The following is a 19,826-nucleotide window of genomic DNA, read 5'->3' as shown; positions in this document are numbered from 1 at the left end:
AGATTGCCCTCAGAAACTAAGGGTGTTATACTGGCAGAGGGACAACTGAAAAGACCAGACAAGAACAACTATAGGTAGCCAGGCAATGGGTCTCTGATAGATATGGCATTGCTGTGACCACCATGAACACAAGACCTAAGACTGGCACACATGCAAATGTGCAGTCACACAGACACTACTTGGGGAAAAGAAAAGGGCTTGTATAAATGGGCAGGGGATAGAAAGGCATCTTGGGGTGATGAAGAGAATATCAATTTACAAATACAGGTAAGAAACTGTTAAAAAATAAATAATTAAATTCAAAACCAACACAGGAAATTAGAAGACAATAATAAAAACTGGAAGCAAATAAAACAGAAACAAAAATATAGAAGACAAGATAGGGGTAATAAGCCAGCCACTGTTTTCTGAAAGAGGAAAACTAGATTAAAACACTAGGGTTGGGGAATAAGGTTCAGGTTTCAAACACAGCAGGCAAGTGCTCTACTTTTAAGCTATAGCCCTCTTCTCATTTTGAACAGGCTGTATATTGAGCCTTAAGAACATCTCAACCCACTTTAAAATGCTGACCCAATATGGTAGATGTCATCTGACACCAGAGTGGTGGGATTGGACTGCGGCGATCAAAAATAAACTATAATGAAAAGTTCCATATACCCAGAAACTAAATAACACACATGTGCGTAGTTCCTGAGCTAAAAGGAGGAAGCACAAGAAAATATAAAATAATTAAAAACATAAACACAATAAAATGTAAAGTTTTGAAAATATAGCTAAATTGTGCTCAGAAAGAAATTCATAGATCTAAAATACATATAGGAAAACCTCCAAAGCTTGAAGTCAATAAGCAAGTTCACCTTAAGTATATATGAAAAATAAACAAGTCAAGACCAAATGTAGTAGAAAGAAGGAAAACAGAAAGAGGTTAAAACGGTAAAATAAGAAATAAAGAATATATTGGTAATGCTAGCACTTGGAAGGCTGAGGCAGGGGGATCACCAGTTAGCGGCTTCTAACTCAACCATTTTCAAAAACTGGTGCTGTCACATTGGATGGCTGCATCTAGTAGAATGAAAATACATCCACATTTATCACTGCACACAAAACTCAACTCCAATGCATTAAAAACATCAATATGATATCAGATATCCTGAATTTGATAGAAGAGAGAGTGGGAAATAGTCTTGGACTCATTGACACTGGAGAAACTTTCTAAACAAGACACCTACAGCATAGTCACTATGAAGAAAAATTATTAGATGGAAAGGCATGAAACTGACTACCTATATGTCAAAAAGGACATCATCTATACAAAGCAGCAGGCTATGTCAAAAAGGACATCATCTATACAAAGCAGCAGGCTACAGAATGGGAAAAGATCCTTACTGCTTTACACATCTGACAGATGGTTAGTATATTGTAGCTAGACTTTTAGCTACTATGTGTGTTTTCTTCCACCATTTCAACTACCTAACACTAGATAGGAGAAAAAAAAAGGATAAATGGGAAAGAGGCATCCTTATTGTTAGATTACTTCCTGTTGATTAGGGGTGTTGAGTTCTTTGGGGGCAAGTATGATCTTCAACATCAGGATACCTAATTTCTTCTTATAGTTGTTTCTTCTTTGTTTTTTAAAAAACTGCAACTAACAGCAACCAACAAAACTGCAAACCAACTAACAACCTACCAACAGCTCCTCTTGGGGTCCTAGCATTTATATGCCCTCTGAAAAGTCCCCAGAATTCCAAACACCACACAACAACAGAAACTATCTGCTGTTGGCAAAATCATACCCTTGCTAGAGCACAAGGCAAATCATAGTCAGTTGCTGTGAACAATCTGAAGCAGCCCCATGTCCCACTCCTGGGTTTAAAATAAAAACAAATTCTTATAATATTTTTGTATTTTTAAAGAAACAAAAGTTCTTACTGTAATCGCTAAAATATAAGAACTAGACATAATAACCCAACTAAAATTTGTATGTATGTATGTATGTATGTATGTATGTATGTGTGTGTATATATATATATATGTATATATGTATGTATATATATATGTATACACACACACACACACACACACACACACACACACAAAGTTCTCAAAAGTAGAAATACAAATGGCTAGGAAATCCTTATAGAAATGTTCAACATCCTTAGCCATCAGAGAAACACTAATCAAAACTACTTTGAGACTCCATCCTATGTCTGTCAGAATGGCTAAATTCAATAACCCAAGTGACAGCTCATGCTGATGAGGATGTGGAGTAAGCGGAACATTCCTCCATTGCTGATGGGAGTGCAAACTCATACAGCCATTATGGAAATAAATGCGGTGGTTCCTGAGGAAGATGGGAATCAATCTACCTCAAGATCCAGCGATAACCAGAGGATATTTCATTCTACCACAGAGATACTTGGCTCAAACCTGCTCATTGCTGCTCTATTCAAAATAGCTAGAAACTGAAAACAACATAGATGTCTTGCAACAGAAGAATGAATAAATAGTATTGCTCAGTTGTTCTTTCTTTAAAGTCATCATGAAATTTGCAGGCAAATGGATAGAACTAGGAAAAAATTATCCCGATGAGGCAGCCAAGATCCAAAATGACAAAAGTGGTATGTATTCACTTATATATGGATTTAAGCCTTTAGGTTTTAAGCCTTTAATAGGCATACTTTTATCTGAATAACCACAGAAGTTAGGTATAGAGGAAGGATCAAGTGAGAAGGGAAGGATCTCCCAAGGAAGGGGAAATAGCATAGTTTACTCTGAATTTACATCTGTTAAATTGTATTTATCATTAAAAGCTGTACAAACATAAAAAAGACTAATTCAATGCTGAGTTTATTAAACAACCTCTACAATAGTTCCTAACGTTTATATGAAACCTTAGAATATGATATGAAGTATACCTCTAATTTTATGGTTGAAAGTACAGTTATTCATATAAAAATCATTATTCAATGACACTATAAAATAGAAAGATAATACCATCAATATATTCCAAATAAGGCTGAATGAACATTAAAAGCCAATAAACATTACTATATCAAGGGCAAAAGGAAAAATTAAATGATCAACTTTAACAGATACTTTTAATGCTAAAAATTTGGAATTAAAAATAATCTCTCAACTAATAGAGATCATTTAGTTTTTGAACAATTCTACATCTGTCTGACACCCTTTTTCTGAGGTGCTCAGATAAGACCAGAGCTGGCCCAATGAGAAAGCTCACTGGAGGCTGAACCCACTCTGCCCAAGAACCATATGTATGAGGCCCCAGCCCACACAGATGAACTCTACAAGAGATCTGGCTTCTCCATAGCATTATAGACCCACCTGGGGACTCTGGCCCTGTGTGTAAAAAATCTTCAATGGAAGGAAAAAATAATGAACTAACTCCAGATACCTAGATCACATCACAGAAACACTAGCAATAAAAACTACAACAAAATATCCTCCAACCCAAACCACCAGTCTCATAATCATGGTCCCCAAAAGTAACTTGGATGAAACTCAAGGCATAGAATTCAAAAGATGACATGACAAAAACACACACAAAACAAAACAAAAATCCCAAACAACAATGAAAAACAACAAACAACCCTGCCCCCCCCCCCACACACACATACAAAAGAAAACCTGGCTGAACATAAAGAGGGAAAAAATAAGCTCCTGACTGAAGTTCAAGAACTCACACCCACACAAAAACAGCTGAATGAAATGATAAAGCCAAGTGAGCACATGAAAACTGAATTCACTTGTCTGGTAGGAGATTAGCATGGCTGTTCTCTGAGAGGCTCTACCAGCAGGTGACTGAGTCATATGCAGATACTTACAGCCAAGCATTGGACTGATATCAAAACCACCTATGGAAGAATTAGGGGAGGGACTGAAGGAGCTGAAGGGGATGGCAACCTCACAGGAAGACCAAAAGTGTCACCTTGGATTCTGGGGTAGTCTCAGAGACTGAGCCACCAACCAAAAAGCATATATAGGCTGTTCCAGGGCCCCTGGCACATATGTAGCAGAGGACTGCCTTGTCTGGCCTCAGTGGGAGAGGATGTGCCTAATCCTGCAGAGACTTGATGGCCCAGAGAAGAAGGATGCCTGGAAGGGTACCCTCTCAGAGGGGAAGTGGAGTGGGAGTGAGGTGAAGAACTCTGGAAGTGGGAGACCTTGAGAGGGATGTAAATAAAATAATTAAAAATAAAAAGTAATGAATTTAAAATATAAATTCAAAAAAGGAACAGAACTACACAAGAGAATTCACACTGAAGTGACTGTAAATGAAGAACTAAATCAGTCTAATAAAGAACCTAATACAAAGCCTAACCAACAAAGCAGATTTTGTAGAAAATAGAATTTTGGGGCTTGCAGAGAAGGTAGATCAAGTAGATTATTCAAAGAAAGTAAGAAATCTTTAAAAGTACATGAACAAAATATTCAGGAACTTTGGGACACCATGAAATAACAAAGTCTATAAATCTTGGGCATAACAAAAGTAGAATTCCAACTCAAAGGCATAGTAAATATGTTCAGTAAAGTCACACAAGAAAATTTCTCAAACATAAGAAAAAGACACAGCTAACTTTTTATAGATATTACCTTATAGTGAAGGGATGAAAAGAATCATGCAAATTGGACAAAGAAACAAGCAGGCATCGCTATTCTAATAGACTTTTGGCCAAAACTAATCAGAAGAGATAATATAGTCACTTCACTCTGATCAAAGGAACAACTTCAACAATCCTAAATATATTCACACAAAATTCGGGAGTACCCAACTTCATAAAATAAATTCTCTCAGACATTAATATCCAAATTAGCTCCAATACATTAATAGTAGATAACCTCAATACATCACTTCCACCACCAGACATGTAATCAAAACAAAATATAAACAGAGAAACATTTGAGACCAAGTGGCTCTCACAGATACCTACAGGTATTCTCAACAAAATACTTTCAAAACCAAACACCAGAACACACCAAAAAGATCATTTGCCACAATCACAGAGGACCTATTCCAGAGATGCAGGGAGAAGTCAACATACATAAAACAATAAGTACAATAAACCATACAAATGGATTTAGGGACAGAATTCACATTGCCATCTCCATTGACAAAATCAAATACTCCTCCATGGCAAAAGCCCTAGATAAACTAGAACTGGAAGGAACCTACCTTAACATTAATAAAGGCTCTATTTGACAAACCCACAGCCTACAACATCATAAGTGGAGGAAAACTGGAGGCACTACATTAAAACTAAAAACAAAAATTCAGGAGTGTCTACTTTCTCTGTCCCTGTTCACTTTAGTCCTTAAAGTCTTAGCTAGAGCAATAAAACAAAAGAAGGAAATAAGGAGGATATGAATAGGAATGGAAGTCAAATTATGTTGCTATACACAAGAGATCCTAAAGACAGACTCTTAGACTGCTCAGTACTTTCAACAAAGTCTCTCCCCTCTGCCCACCAGCTGTGTGTGTGTGTGTGTGTGTGTGTGTGTGTGTGTGTGTGTGTGTGTGTTTGGAATGCACATAGTAGGAAAGTGCTTTACTACTGAGCTGCACCCCATCCCAAATCCTAGCTGTCACAGGTCATTGAAAGGAAGTAGCAGACGATTATAAGGAAGAAGAATTCAAGGATGCAGTCCTGTGATCACACAACTTCTGGCTCACAAAGAACTGGGTACCCATGAACCTAGCATTAGAAAGAACACTGAATTCTTTGGCAATTCAGCTATGAGACTAGCTACAGCTGAGCTCAAACTTGTCTCTGGTGGGCAAGATCCAACAGTAGTGAAAAGGCTCTGAAAACCAATGAGGCACTGGAACTGTATCCTAAGAATCAGAACTTGAAGTTTGAACCAGCATAGGCTGAGTGTGTGATAAAATAAGCAACTGAATACACTGGTGCTATTTTTTTTTTTTTCAGTCTTAGATAGCCATGGTTGAGCAGGTAGCTGGGACAACACACACATTTTTTTTTATCCTTACAATTTCTGATAGCAGACCTCAGCAACATCAGTGTTTGATAGCTGACTGTCCTTGTTGAATGGTTCACCTTTTCAATGAAAGGAAGCAGGTAATGGCTTCTCTTTGCTTTCTGACTTGCCAACATCATCATCCAGATACAATGAATTACTTGAAAATGGCCATACAGATAATCTGTAGCTTTCATGGTGACAGTGTGAAAGGAACTTTATTGTATTAACGTATTATAGTATATTATTATAGGTGCTCCATTGTATTATGAGTGGTTGTTACTAATTTAGCCCTGTGCCTAACTTTAAAGTTATTGTAGATATATATGCATAAGAAAAAGTGTATTCTCCACAGGAGTCAGGATTATTTCTAGCTTTATGCATCCACGTGGAGTCATAGAGTATGGCCTCCTTGGATAATAAAATGGTCTTCTGGATTCAACATGCCAGAAGTTCAGCCCAAACTACTTTTCATACAAACATTAAAAAACAAAACAAAACAAAACAAAACAAAAGGCAAACATTTAATTGGGGCTGGCTTACAGTTTCAGAGGTTCAGTACATCATCATCATGGTGGGAAGGGTGGCAGCAGGTAGGTAGACATGGTGCTGGAGGAAGAGTTGAGAGTTCTATCTTGAACTCAAAGCAACCAGGAGGACTCTATTCTGCAGGTAGCCAGGAGGAGGCTCTCTTATGCACTAGGTGGAGCTTGAGCATAGGACTACATAGTAACACAATTCCTCCAAAAAGGCCACACCTACTCCAGCAGGACCATACCTCCTAATAGTGCCATTTCCCGTGGGCCAAACATATTTAAACCACCACAGTGACTATTTTCTATTTAATTTTTTCCATCTACTTATCTCTACCCGGCTCTTCCTCCCTAATACTCCAGCTCCAGCTGTCCTTTTTATTTATAATTACAGTAGTAATAACAGCACAGTACTAGCTTTCCAGGCCTAGATATCACAGAGTATAAGAGATAAGAAAAATATATTAATTAGTTAATTAATTAATTTCCTAATTTTGGGGGTTGTTTTAATATATACATATGCAATTGTATTGAAACAACTCTACCACATCCTTGAAAGGCAATTTCATTGTTATAGAAGTTCATGTGGACAGTAAACTTCTTTAAGTATATTGAAGACACAATTGGCTTTTTCTTTTTGTCTTTTGGTTATAGACATAATCAGTTGCCATTTTAATATGGTGTTATAGGTAATTCTTTTTTCTTTTCTTTTTTTTTTTTGTTTTTTTTTTGTTCTTGTTTGTTTGTTTGTTTTTAGAGACAGGGTTTCTCTGTGTAGCTCTGGCTATCCTGGAACTCGCTCTGCAGACCAGGCTAGCCTCGAAATCAGAAATCTACCTACCTCTGCCTTCCAAGTGCTGGAATTAAAGGCGTGCGCCACCACTGCCCGGCTAATTCTTTTTCTTATGTATTTGATTTTTTTTTTCTGTTTCATCAATTGTCTGAACTTTCAATATACTATACTTAAGTATTTATTAATTTAAATGTAATTTTTTATGTAATTTTGTAATCCTGCAACTCAAAGACGGAGTCTTATACATGCTAGGCAAATGTTATACCACTGAATTAGAATTCAGTGAGTTTAAAAAATTATTATTCTTAATCAAATAACCCCATTAAAAAATGGGGCTCAGAGCTAAACAAAGAATTCTCACCTGAGGAATACCGAATGGCTGAGAAACACCTGAAAAAATGTTCAGCATCCTTTTTTTTTTTTTTTTTTTCTGCCACTTCATTTATTGTTTTTATTTGCAGGAGGAGTTGAAACAAAAATTTAAGGGTGTTTTTTTTGTTCTCCCCTAAACATGAATCATTCAAGTAAAACCAACATAACTATTGAAATTAGCAAAGTAAAGGGAAGTATGCACAACAACCCAAGAGCGAAGGCTGGGGAGGGAGGAGGGTGCAGTCGGCGTCCAACAGATGCGCGCAGGCAGCGGTTCACCTGCTGGGGACCGCTGCTCCGGAAGGCAAGCATAAGGACCCTTTAATGAGGATGCCCCCCAACATCTGAAAATGTTTCAACCCAAAACGTAAGGTTAAAGAGAAAAAAAAAAGGAAAAACCCAAAAACACACAACCCCACAGACCACCCAGCCATAACCACCATCCTTAATCATAGGCGCTTCTTTTCATTTTATAAAAAGATTAATAAAAAATATTGAAAAAATTATTTTCTCATCTTGTATTTGTAAAGATAATAGAATTCATAAGTTTCTTAGAAAACCGTCCAGAAACTGCCCTCCAGTTTCCACTCCTCTTGCTGAAGACCAGCAGTACTACAAAGGTTGGGACACTGGAGCTGCTGGTGGAGAATGGGAAGCCCAGCCCAGGAGAAATTAGACAGAGCAGGGTGCATGGGGAGGCTGGGAGCAACTCCACGGGATACATGGATGTGTAGAAAGGGGAACACGAGGTGGTCAGAAAGGCCTTAAACTCCTCCTCAACATACAAAACCGGTTTGTACAAGATCCAAGCAGTTTGGTCCCAAACTGAGGTGAACACTTCAATTTTTATTCACATGCTTTGTTTTCTCTTAAGAGTCAAAGTTGCCCAAATTAAAATCTTTACACTAATATTACTATATATCCCCTAAAAAGAAGAAAAAGAAAAAGGATTTCTTAATAAAACTCAGGACAGGAAGAGACTGAAAACCAAATTCCCATTTAGTTCCAAATGAAATGAAATGAAGAAAACTTGGTTTCTAATTGGGGTGGGAGTGGGGGTGGGACAACAAAACCAAAACAAAGTCATCCTTCTCCCTACCCTGCCCACCCCCCACACCACCAGCAGCAGCAGGAGCCCAGTGTGTGGTCTCATCTAGGCTCGGTGGCAACGTCGTGTCCTCTGTCCAGTGAGACGGATGGCACCAGGGACACACTCTGCTGTCGTGGGATGGATTCTGTGTGGCAAGTGGGTTGTGGGGTGGCGTTTTCAGGATCTTCTTGAGGCTCCTTGTTTAGCTCCACCAGCCTCTCTCAGCGCCTTTCTTCCCCGGGCAAGGGCTCCATCAAGAGCGGCCCCTACTCAGCTGAGGGCTGTAAACTGTCCTTCTCTTCTCTGTTCTCTGTCCCACTCTCGTCGTCTTCTATCTCTCCCTCCTCCCCACTGAACTTGTCATGGGCCCACTTGGGGCTGGTACTGGACTTCCGGAACATGAACCGGCCCCGCCCCCGGGGAAAGGCTCCTCGGCCGCGGCCTCGGCTCATCCACTTGTAGCTGCCCTCGCCTTCCCGGTCGTCATGCAAGTAATACTTCTTGCTCTTGGGCGTGTACTCTGGATCCCATTCTTCTTCCCGGCTTCTCTTTTGAAAATCGTTGTTGCTGTTGTTATTGTTACCAGAATAGTTTCCTCTGCCCCATCCTCTCCCTCTTGCATGAAACTGAAAGGTTCCCCGAGCTCTGCCGCCTCTTTCATTCGGACCCACGAAGTCTTTGGTCCCCAATCTGGATTTGTCGAAACCTGAGGTGCTCTCCTCCCTCTCTTCTGCCTCCTCAGGGTACTCCTCTGCTTTGTAGGAATGGGAGGACTGGGAGGAGGAGGAGGAGGACCTGGACCGGTCTCTTGCTCTGCGGTGCTTCTTCTGCTTCTTTGATCCTTTGTGGGTTTTCTCTGTCTTTTCAGTTGATCTTTCTCTTGAGTGGCTAGAGTCTCTGGAATCCACTGACTCTTGATTTGCCTCGCTTAAGATCTCTCTCCTTATGTTTTTTACGACGTTCAATATCAAGGCGAAGATCAACAGGATCATCTTTGTATTTTCCCTCAGCCTTGTAGCCAGGTTGCCGTGGACTTTTCAATTCCTCATGAGTCAAACCATGCTTTCTGAATGTACTGGGGGAAATGTCTATCCTCCTGTGTATCTCTGGGCTTTTCTTATTTTTAGCTGCTTCTTGTTCATTTCCTCTCTTTAGGTATTTAGTAAAGCGTTCATGCAATGTCATTCCAGAGGATCCAAAGTGATGCTCTTTAACGTGATGAACAATGGTCACTATGTGCTGAGCAAACAGTTCTGAGGGGCTACGCTGAGACTGAGCCGACTGTATGTGCTGGAAAATGGAACGGAACTCCTGCTCCTTTTTGTTGCTATGGACTAGATCCCGACAGAGCTTTCGTTCCTGAGCCAATAAACCACTAGGTCGTGCAAGGTCCTCATCGAAGGAGTCCATCTGGACATTGACTTGGGCCTCCCGGGTAATGGAAAAGGAAGACTTCCCTGAGGAAAAGTCTCCTTTGCTTCCCAGCTTGTCACGGCTCTCAGAGGTCTTCCTTGGGGGCGGCGATGAACTTTTCTCCTGGACCGCCTTGTACGCAGTCACCCGGAAATTCTTTTCTGGCACAAAGCCCCTGTGCCCACTTTCGCTCCTCTTGGACCCTCCACGCTCCTCCTTTCGGGATCTCTCTGTGAAAGGCTCATCCTCCATTTCCTCTGCCTTCCTCTGCTTTTCCTTCCCTGTGTGCAGGCTCTCCCACTTGCCTGACTTCTCTTCCTCCTGGTTTTTGCTTGCACCGGCTATGACTTTCGACATAAATTTGGGCTCATCATCAAACTCGGGTTCCTTCCTTCCCTTACTTTTGTCCTTATCGTGCTCATCCAGCTCCTCCTTGTGGAAGTCAGCCATCTTTTTCTCAAAGTCATCCCGAAGCTTATACCTTTTGGGCGACTGGCTGCCTCGGAAGGGCTTCTCAGAGTCCGTCTTGGGAGCAAATGGATCAGATTTCATTTTGACATCAGCATCAGAGAAGCCCCCTTTCTCCTTCAGCTTCTCCTTATCGGCATTTGTTTGTTTCTGCTCCTTATCCTTCCCATTCTCAGTCTTCTGCTCCTCCAGATACCTTTTTGAATATGCTGCTCCTCCCGAAGCAGCACTCTCCTCTTTCTGAGATGAGCCATATGCAGAGCCAGTAGCTGGTGGACTCTTACCCACAGGGCTCTTTTTGGATGGATTCAAAGACCCAGAGCCATGGTCGAACTGGCCTTGGTGTGCTCCAGACTGATACCCAGCACCCCCTGACATAGACGAGCCCATCTGGGATGCATTAGAAAGTGGAGGACTGGGTGTGGGGAGTGGGGGAGAGGGTATGGGGGACTTTTTGGATAGCATTGAAAATGTAAATGAGGAAAATACCTAACTAAAAAAAAAGGCAAAAAAATTATTATTCTTTAATCTTTTTTTGGACTCCATCATTATCCCACTCCAGGTCCACCCTCCAATAGTTCCTCATCCCATTCCTCCTCCTCATCTCTAAGAGAATGTCCCCACTCCCCACCCAACCCCACTCTGACAGGCCTCCCCATTCCCTTGGGCCTCAAGTCTCTCCAGGGTTAGGCATCTTCTCTTACTGAAGCCAGACCCAGCAGTTCTCTGCTATACATGTGTTGGGGACCTCATATCAACTATATATATGCTGCCTGGTTAGTGGCTCAGTGTCTGAGAGATCTGGGAGGTGAGAGATGCACAGGACTCAGAGGGAGGGACCTTAGATGAAATGCCCTACAGTAGGGAGTGGGAACTTGTAGAGTCCACCTCCTGTAGAAAGTCAGGGCATCAAGTAGAGCGATGGGGTTTCCATCCCACAGTCAAAAACTCTGACCCAGAATTGTTTCTGTCTAAAAGAACTGCAGGGACAAAAATGGAGAAAAGAATGAGGGAAAGGAGATCCAGTGAGAGGCCCAAATTGGGATCTACCTCAAGGGGAGGCCCCAAGGCCTGACACTCTATTACTGATGCTAAGGTGTGCTTACAGACAGGAGCCTAGCATGGCTGCCTTCTGAGAGGCCAAAGCAAGCAACTGAAAGAGTCAGACACAAATACTTACACCCAAGCAATGGATGGAAGCCAGGGACCTCTGTGGTTGAATTAGGGAAAGGCTGGAAGAAGCTGAGGAGGAGGGCTACCCCATAGGACTAACCTGTACCCCCAACATCTCTCAAAAACTCCCAGAACTCCCAGGGACTAAACCACCAACCAAAGAAAACACATGGTGGGACTCATGGCACTAGCTGCATATGTAGGAGAGGATGGCCTAGTTGGTCATCAATGGGAGGAGAGGCCCTTGGTCCTGTGAAAGTTATATGCCCCAGTATAGGAAATGCCAGGGCCAGGAAGCAGGAGTGGGTGGGTTGGTGAGCAGGGGGAGGACGGAGGAGGGAGGGGGTTTTCAGAGTGGAAACCAGGAAAGGGGATAACATTTGAAATGTAAATAACAAAAATATCTAATAAAAAAAAAAGAAAAATTACAGGACAACACAAATCACCTGAGACAAAAAGAGATATTGGTTCTATGAGGCAAAAGCAGTTATTATAACCCTGGCCTAAGAGGTAAGGAAAACCACATTGAAAAGACTTAATTAAATTCTCAGAAATGGTACAAAATATAAATAAAAATCAAATGAAAAATGCACATGATGGCACATGCCAATAATTTCAACCCATGAGAGAATGATACTTGTTTAAAGCCAGCCTGCCTTGAGAAAAACAGTGAGAGCAATAACAAAACAAAGCAGTAAAGTTCTATGGAAAACATCACAGTGCATAAAAAGCATAATTCACTGTATGTGTTACCTGGCAACAAAGATGGTGGAGGAAGGGCAGAGACTCAAACGAAGATGAGTGGAAAGCAGGAAACATCAACATCCAAGCTTTAAGGAGATTACAAACATTAGGGACCCAAACCCTCAGTGGATGGAAGAGTGGAAGCATGGAGTTCCCAGGAGAGGGGTGGGGATCTGGTGCAAACATACGTGAGGAGCCATTATAGCATTCATAAACTGCGTGAGAGACAAGCTTACGGAGGCCAGAGCTTCAGAGAACCATCCCCCAGCAGGACAGAAAAAGCCTCAGTCTTAGACAAACTACAACAATCAGCTGAGAAACCAAGACAAGGCAGAAGTCATGAGAGTGGCCGGGAAAGACTGCTGTGCATACACAGTGGGGACCATCTGAACCCAACCACAGGTCTAAAAGGATAAGGACCAGATCTAATGTAAAATTTTGCACATGGGTAACAATTTCAGTAATGGAGATGAGATAAAGCCTTCTTGGACACAGGAACTGAGAAGATGACTCACCAGAACTGCTCTAGGAGCAGCGCTACCAGAAGTTCCTTAGGCAGGCAGGAACTCATTGAAAAGGGAAGCCTGTAGTTTTAGGCAGTGACATAAATGGTATACTGTGGGTAATAACAGGTTGTCCTTATCATTCCCATTAAATAGATGTGGTTGTAAGTATCTGATAATATGTATCAATATCTTTATCGGTATATTTATCGGTAATAGTAATGTGATGGTATTTTTAGTAGAGGCTTACTTTCTGTTACCCACAATCAACTATGGTCTAAAACCACTAAATGCAGATTTCTAAGTAACAATTCATACATTTAAAACTGCATCCCAATTTTGTCACTGGGCCTCAAGGAAGGAAGAGGGATGGCTATTAAATAATTAAATCCTCAGAAAATGAGAAAATTCCAACTTCCATGTCTTTTATGATGATGTCATTATAACTGTAACTAGATGATTATGATATATTTTCACAGGTACATTTTAACTGCCTTATTGAATAAATCACATTAAATATTAATAAAACTGAAAAACAAAAAATTTTTAAAACAAACAAAACAAAAACTATATCCACTCTTACTAGCACCATCATCCTAGGATATTAGTCATTCCTTCATTCAGAAATATCCACTAAGTATACACTACCTTCCCTTTAGTTACCTAGTAGTCACATTGGATCTACTGGTTAGATTATAGCAGTGTTGGTGTTCAATAACCCATATCAGCCTGACACTATGCCACACTGCTCTGGGCTTCATCTAATGATGTAGACATTTTATGACCTTGTATTATCACATGAAGAAGGGTGAGAAAAAGTACAATGAAACATTTAGAAAGACAAAGAGAAAGCACATATTCATATAAGAGTTACTACAGCGTCTTGCTATAACTTCTATTTATGGTTACCCACGTTTATCCCTTACTGTGTCTAATGTAGACATTAAAGTTTATCATGTACATTCGGAGATAAACAGTATATTTAGGAAGCAGTACTATCCACAGTGCCATGTTCAGAGTCTAGCCTCCATGGGTTCAGGAGAGACTACTGCAGAAATCTACCCCAGAGAGAAGATAAAGTGAAGGGTTCCAGACAACATGAAGTTTTCTAAATTCTATATTATGTAGTAAAATATCAATCCTACATGGACAGTGAGAAATTAGTACAAATACTATATCTTGTGAAATAACTGAAGTTAATACAAGATGGTAGAATCAAAAATAGAAAACGTAGAGCCAGGAAGTGCCTGCTTGTATTCAGAGCACTTGAGAGCAGAGGCAGGCGAATCTCCCTGAGTTTGAGGCCAGCCTGGTCTACATAATAAGCTCCAAGACAGCTGGGACCACATAGAGAGAGCCTGTGTTTAAAAAAAACAAACAACAAAACAATTTAGAAAAGTTAGATTGGAAAATCAGAAAAGATTTGTGTATCATTTAGACATAAATGTCCATGTAATATTTGTACTAATTTCTCTCTGTCCATAAAATATTATATTAAAGTATAAATAATTGAATCAAACTGATTAAAAGGCATAGATTCTTGAATCGTATGTACAAAAGACAAAGAATCAATGGCATAATTTTTATGTATAATGAAACAGGTAGGTCAAAAGGAAATGATGGTAAAGATGAGCCATGAAGTAACAATAAAACCAGGGCTGGACCAGCTGTATTAATATACACCATGGACATCAAACATATTAGGTTTTAGAACAATTGCTAGAGTCCCAGGAATTAGAGAGGTCATATGTAACAATGAAAGAGTCAATTAATCAAGAAGTGTTAAACAACCAAAAATGTGCATGTGCACAACAACAGAGCTGCAAAATCTACTTGGGAAATAGCATAACAGCTTTTTATACCATTAAACATACAGTTACACAGGGATCCTGTGGTCTCATTGATTTGAGAGAAATGAAATGTTAGTTTTTGAGAAAATCTATACAGGAGCATTCATATCCCCAAGTGGTGCCTCTTAAATACCTTTCAAAAGAAAAAACGAATGCATAAACTGTGATATGTGCATATAGTGGCTTACTATTGAGCAACAACAATAAATTATGCTAATATGTTCTAAATTAAAAACACCCTGGATATGACATATTTATAAAGAGAAAAGGGACATTCTGTCAAAGGGTTTGAAGATTTCATTCATGATTGATTGCTTGAATTGCTTTGATCTTGTGTTAAGGCAGCCTATTATGATGGAAGCATGTGGAGATTCAAAATAAATCACTTTCTAATCAGGACCTTGAAAAAAAGGGAGCAAACGGGCTAAAGTCCCAATATCCTCTTCAAAATCATGTCTCATGTGACTAACAGATCTCACACAAGGTCTCAGCTCTTAAAGTCCCACTTCCTCTTAGTAATGTGATGGTGAGAACCAGACCTCTACAGGCCTTTATACAGGCCTTTAGAGAACATTGACATCCAAACTACAGCAGAAATGAGTTATTGATTCTCACAAAGATATGAGATTTTGGTTCTTACAGAAGATATGAGTTATTGTTTCTCAGAAAGATATTGCCCAAACATCCTGTGCTGAATTAAAGAAGCTACAGCCAATGCACTTGTCATATTTACTTTTTGTAAACTCGATATTAACTTAGACATACTAAGGAAAGGGGAATCTTAATTGAGAGAGTGCCTTCATCACATTGGTCTGTGGGGCATGACTGCACATTTTTTTTCACTGATGACTGATGTGGGAGGACCCTGCCCACTAAGGACAGAGCCATACCTGGGAGGGTGGGTCTAGGCTATACAACAAAGGCAGCTGAACAAACCAGAGAAGCAAGGCAAAACACAGCCATCCACAATTTCTGATTTAGTTTCTAACTTCAGATTTCAGTCTGTGTGCCTGCCCTGATTCCTCTCAGTGATGAATTCTAGCCTGGGTGTTATACAAGAAAATGAACCTTTTTCTTCCCCAAGTTGCTTTTGGTCATGATATTTACCTTAGCAACAGAGAGGAAGGCTGAATAGCACTGAATATTATGATTCCATTCACAACAAAACTATGCACATATACCGAACAGATCAGGTTTACCAGTAAAAAATGAATTGCTTACGAAGTGCCTGGTTGACAGACATTTGTGGAGTGATGAAACTAGTCTATATGCTAACTGTGGTCATGAGTGAATGAACTCAGACATGTATCAAGCTCAGAACTGCATACCAAAACGTTAACTGTACATTGTGCTGAGTTTAAAACTGAAAGCAATAAATATGACGACTATCAAGTAAGCAAGGAATGAAATACATAAGTTACGATCCCACTTGAGAAATTAGAAAATGAAAAAACTAAATACAACACAAGTAGATAAAAAGAAACAATGCTTAGAATAGTAACGGATGACATGGAAAACAAAAAGAATTACCACAAAATATCAGATACTGAAAAGAAGAGAGAAATTACAAAGAGGATGAATGGAATGTGAGTCACCATTCCAAAACCCATAGATGTGGAAAGTATTTTGTTTGGTATTATGAACAATTTTGTGCAAAGTCAAAGAACATCTGACCAGGTGTGGTTACTTATACCTTTAATGCCAGCACTGGGAAGGCAGAATCAGGCAGATCTCTGTAAATCTAAGGCCATCCTGGTCTACATGCTGAGCTCTAGACCAGCTATCTCTACATAGTGAAACCCTGTCTCAAATAAAAGTCATATGACACATTGCTGAAGAATACACACATTGAGTTGAGGAGATGGCACATGGGATAAAGTCCTTGTCTTCCAAGGATGAGGATCTCATTACCCATTAAAAATAAAAGGTCAGGCATGGTGCTCTGTGCTAGAGATCTCAGCAGTGGACAGACAGAGAAAGGTAAGACTCTGGAGATCACTGGCCAGTCATACTAGCATTCTTGGAGAGCTTCAGTTCAATGACTTAATCAAAAAAAGTAGATAGTGCCTGAGAAATTTCAGAGGTTGCCCTCTGTTCTCCACACACTCATGTGTACATATAAGCACATGCACATACAAGAACAAATCCACAAACAAACACATGTTCAAAAAACAATAACAAATTACTAAAGCTCAAACAAGAAGGAAATGGAAAATCTCAATAGACCCCAACCAGTAAATAAATTGGTTGAGAAATAAAACTCCTTCCCACACAGTAAAACATGATATAGGAAAAGATGCAATCATTGACACAGTCTCCCAGTGGTGCAGGAAAACATGGCATTAATCTCCACAAACACTGTCACACAGTATAACAGTAAGAACATAATTCAAGACATTCTAGGAAGGCAGTAGTTCCTTCTTATCTTCATCAAAGTCCTCACATGAAAACAGACCCAGAACAATATCCTACAGGAGCACAGACATGAGAGAACCAAAGCAGCAACAGATCATGCCATGACTAACCTGGACTTACTGCAGCAATATCAACTTGGTTTAACATTGGAAAGTCTAACATGGCATTAGTGGAAGGTAAGAGAATGCAAGCAAGGGAAAGAGCTTTGCACAACAACCTCAAAAAGATCAAGAAAACGCAAAGGAAACCTCTGATGAAGCCCATTATTCTATTTTGTTAAAAACAGCCAAAAAACTAAGAGTACAAGGCCCTCCCCCAACCAAAGGCGTCCTTGTAAGCCCCACATCTAACATCATGTTGAAAGATGAAAGAGTGAACTCGGAACCTTTGGGCAAGAGTGAAGCAAAGACCTCCTGCTCGTGACCTTTGAAGCACCATGTTAGCAGCTCCACCATACAAAATAACAACAGTAATAAACTGAGGGATTCTATATGAAAGAAGAAACCTGACCAGATTAAATGCAAACATTAAGGAATTGACAGAAACACTCTTGTTTGAGGTGAAGAGGTGGCAGGGGTATATAGTTACTGAAGGATCAAAGGGGCATTCCTGGAGAGCTGAGGAGTTTGTCTTATGCTTTGGGGACAGCATTGTTCAAACATACATTTCTTATGTCAATGTTAATATACCAAATGGAAGTACTAAGTTGAATCTCAAATCCACATCTATTCACAACTACCTGCCAAGCACTCTCTTCCCACCAAATACCATGAGGATACCTACCTAATTGCTCAGGTCACTGCTCTAGCACGTGGGCACATGCATGACTCCTTCTTTCTTTTTACCCTATACACAGATCACCAAAGATGTCCGTGGATTCTACTTTCAAGCCAACTGTGAACTCAGCTCCACTGCTCATCTCCAATATTCTGTCACTGCTCACTTCAGATAGTGAAACAGCACCACAGGGAACTCTTAAAATGGCCAAGTAGAGACAGCATTATCCCCAGCCCCAGTTCAGCCTGGTCAAGTCCACCTGTAAGTCCAACTTACAGAATCTCAAATCTCTGGCACGGTTTAGAAGCCCCTGCACCAGATATCCCTTGGTAACCTCCTTAAGTCTGTCCAACAGGACAAGTCAGCCTCTGATGAGACTCAGAATCTGACAGACTCCCTCCTGCTTTGTAGTGATTCTCTTTGCTGTCTTACGGCCTAGAACCCCACCAGGCTCAGCAACAACATCTCAGCTGTGAACTTCTCACCTTCCATAACTTTTAATGAAATCATACTTAGAGTGTTGATTAATTCACCTGCATGCTACCTTCTGCCTCCATCCTAGCATTGCTGGCTGGCACTGGTGTACCTTTCATTCACTCTATGGACTCTACATCTTCACAATGCCTGCAGAATGGTGGTATGTATTTATTCCAGGATACAGTGAATACAGGAAACATTAATAAACAGACATGTCTGAGGCACACTCAGATTTAATCTGATGGCTCCCTAGTACATTGCTTATACCACGGCTTCCAACACATCTTCCCGTGGAGGGATGGGAATACAAAATGATGCACAAGATCTTCAACCCACAATTTGTCCTGCCTACAAGATTTACAGGGATGAAGATATAGCCAAGTTTTAGGGAGTGGCAAGCTAATGATAGGCCCAGCTTGGGACCCATGGCATGAGAGAGAGTCCATCCCTGTCACTATTTATGATACTCTCCTGTATGTGCAGTCAGGAACCTAATATGGCTGTCCTCTGGGAGACTTTACCCAGCAGCTGATGGAAACAGATGCAAAGACCGATAGCCAAACATTAGGGGAACCCGGGGAATCTTATGAAAGAGGTAGAGGAAGGATTGAGGAGCCAAAATAATTAATTATAGAAAATAAAAAGAAGAAAAAAAGGATGAAAAGGACTGTGACAACGTGGCAGGTTGGGGAAACCTGGGAGGAGTTGTGGGAGAGGGGAAGAACACGATTAAAATACACAGCATGGAAAAAATTTCATTAAAAAGTATAAAAAAATATGCTGGCTAGTTTTTATGTTGAGCTGAAAAAAAAAAAAAACTAGGCAGCTTTAAAGCCCCAGCTTTCTTTTTAAAATTTCATTCCTGTTGGAGGAATTTCATTCCAAAAAGTTGGAGGGAAGAGACATACATTTGTAAATTTTTTTTTTCAAGACAGGGTTTCTCTGTATAGCCCTGGCTGTCCTGGAACTCACTTTGTAGACCAGGCTGGCCTCGAACTCCGAAATCCGCCTGCCTCTGCCTCCCAAGTGCTGGGATTAAAGGCGTGCACCACCATGCCCAGCAATTTGTAATTTCTAAAGCCACAACCACCTAGGTAATACTAACATTTAGAAAAATAGAGAAACTATCAATACAAAGCTTTTAAAATAAAAACATGCAACTATGAACTTGTAAAGAGGAAAATATATTCCTTATATTTGAAGAACACATGTATGAAGTTCCAA

General features: G+C 40.2%; 1 protein-coding gene and 1 pseudogene across 6 annotated transcripts in view; both read right to left on the bottom strand.

Annotated features, from left to right (window-relative positions):
- Positions 1-19,826, bottom strand: part of Otud7a (OTU domain containing 7A) — a 321,488-nt gene that overhangs the window by 212,632 nt on the left and 89,030 nt on the right. The window lies entirely within an intron of this gene.
- Gm5898 (predicted gene 5898) lies at positions 7,750-11,105 on the bottom strand (annotated as a pseudogene).

This window comes from Mus musculus, chromosome 7 (genome assembly GCF_000001635.26).
Source record: "Mus musculus strain C57BL/6J chromosome 7, GRCm38.p6 C57BL/6J".
Taxonomy (NCBI): domain Eukaryota; kingdom Metazoa; phylum Chordata; class Mammalia; order Rodentia; family Muridae; genus Mus; species Mus musculus.
Note: the sequence above shows the minus strand (reverse complement) of the source record. Positions and strands in the feature narration are given on the sequence as shown.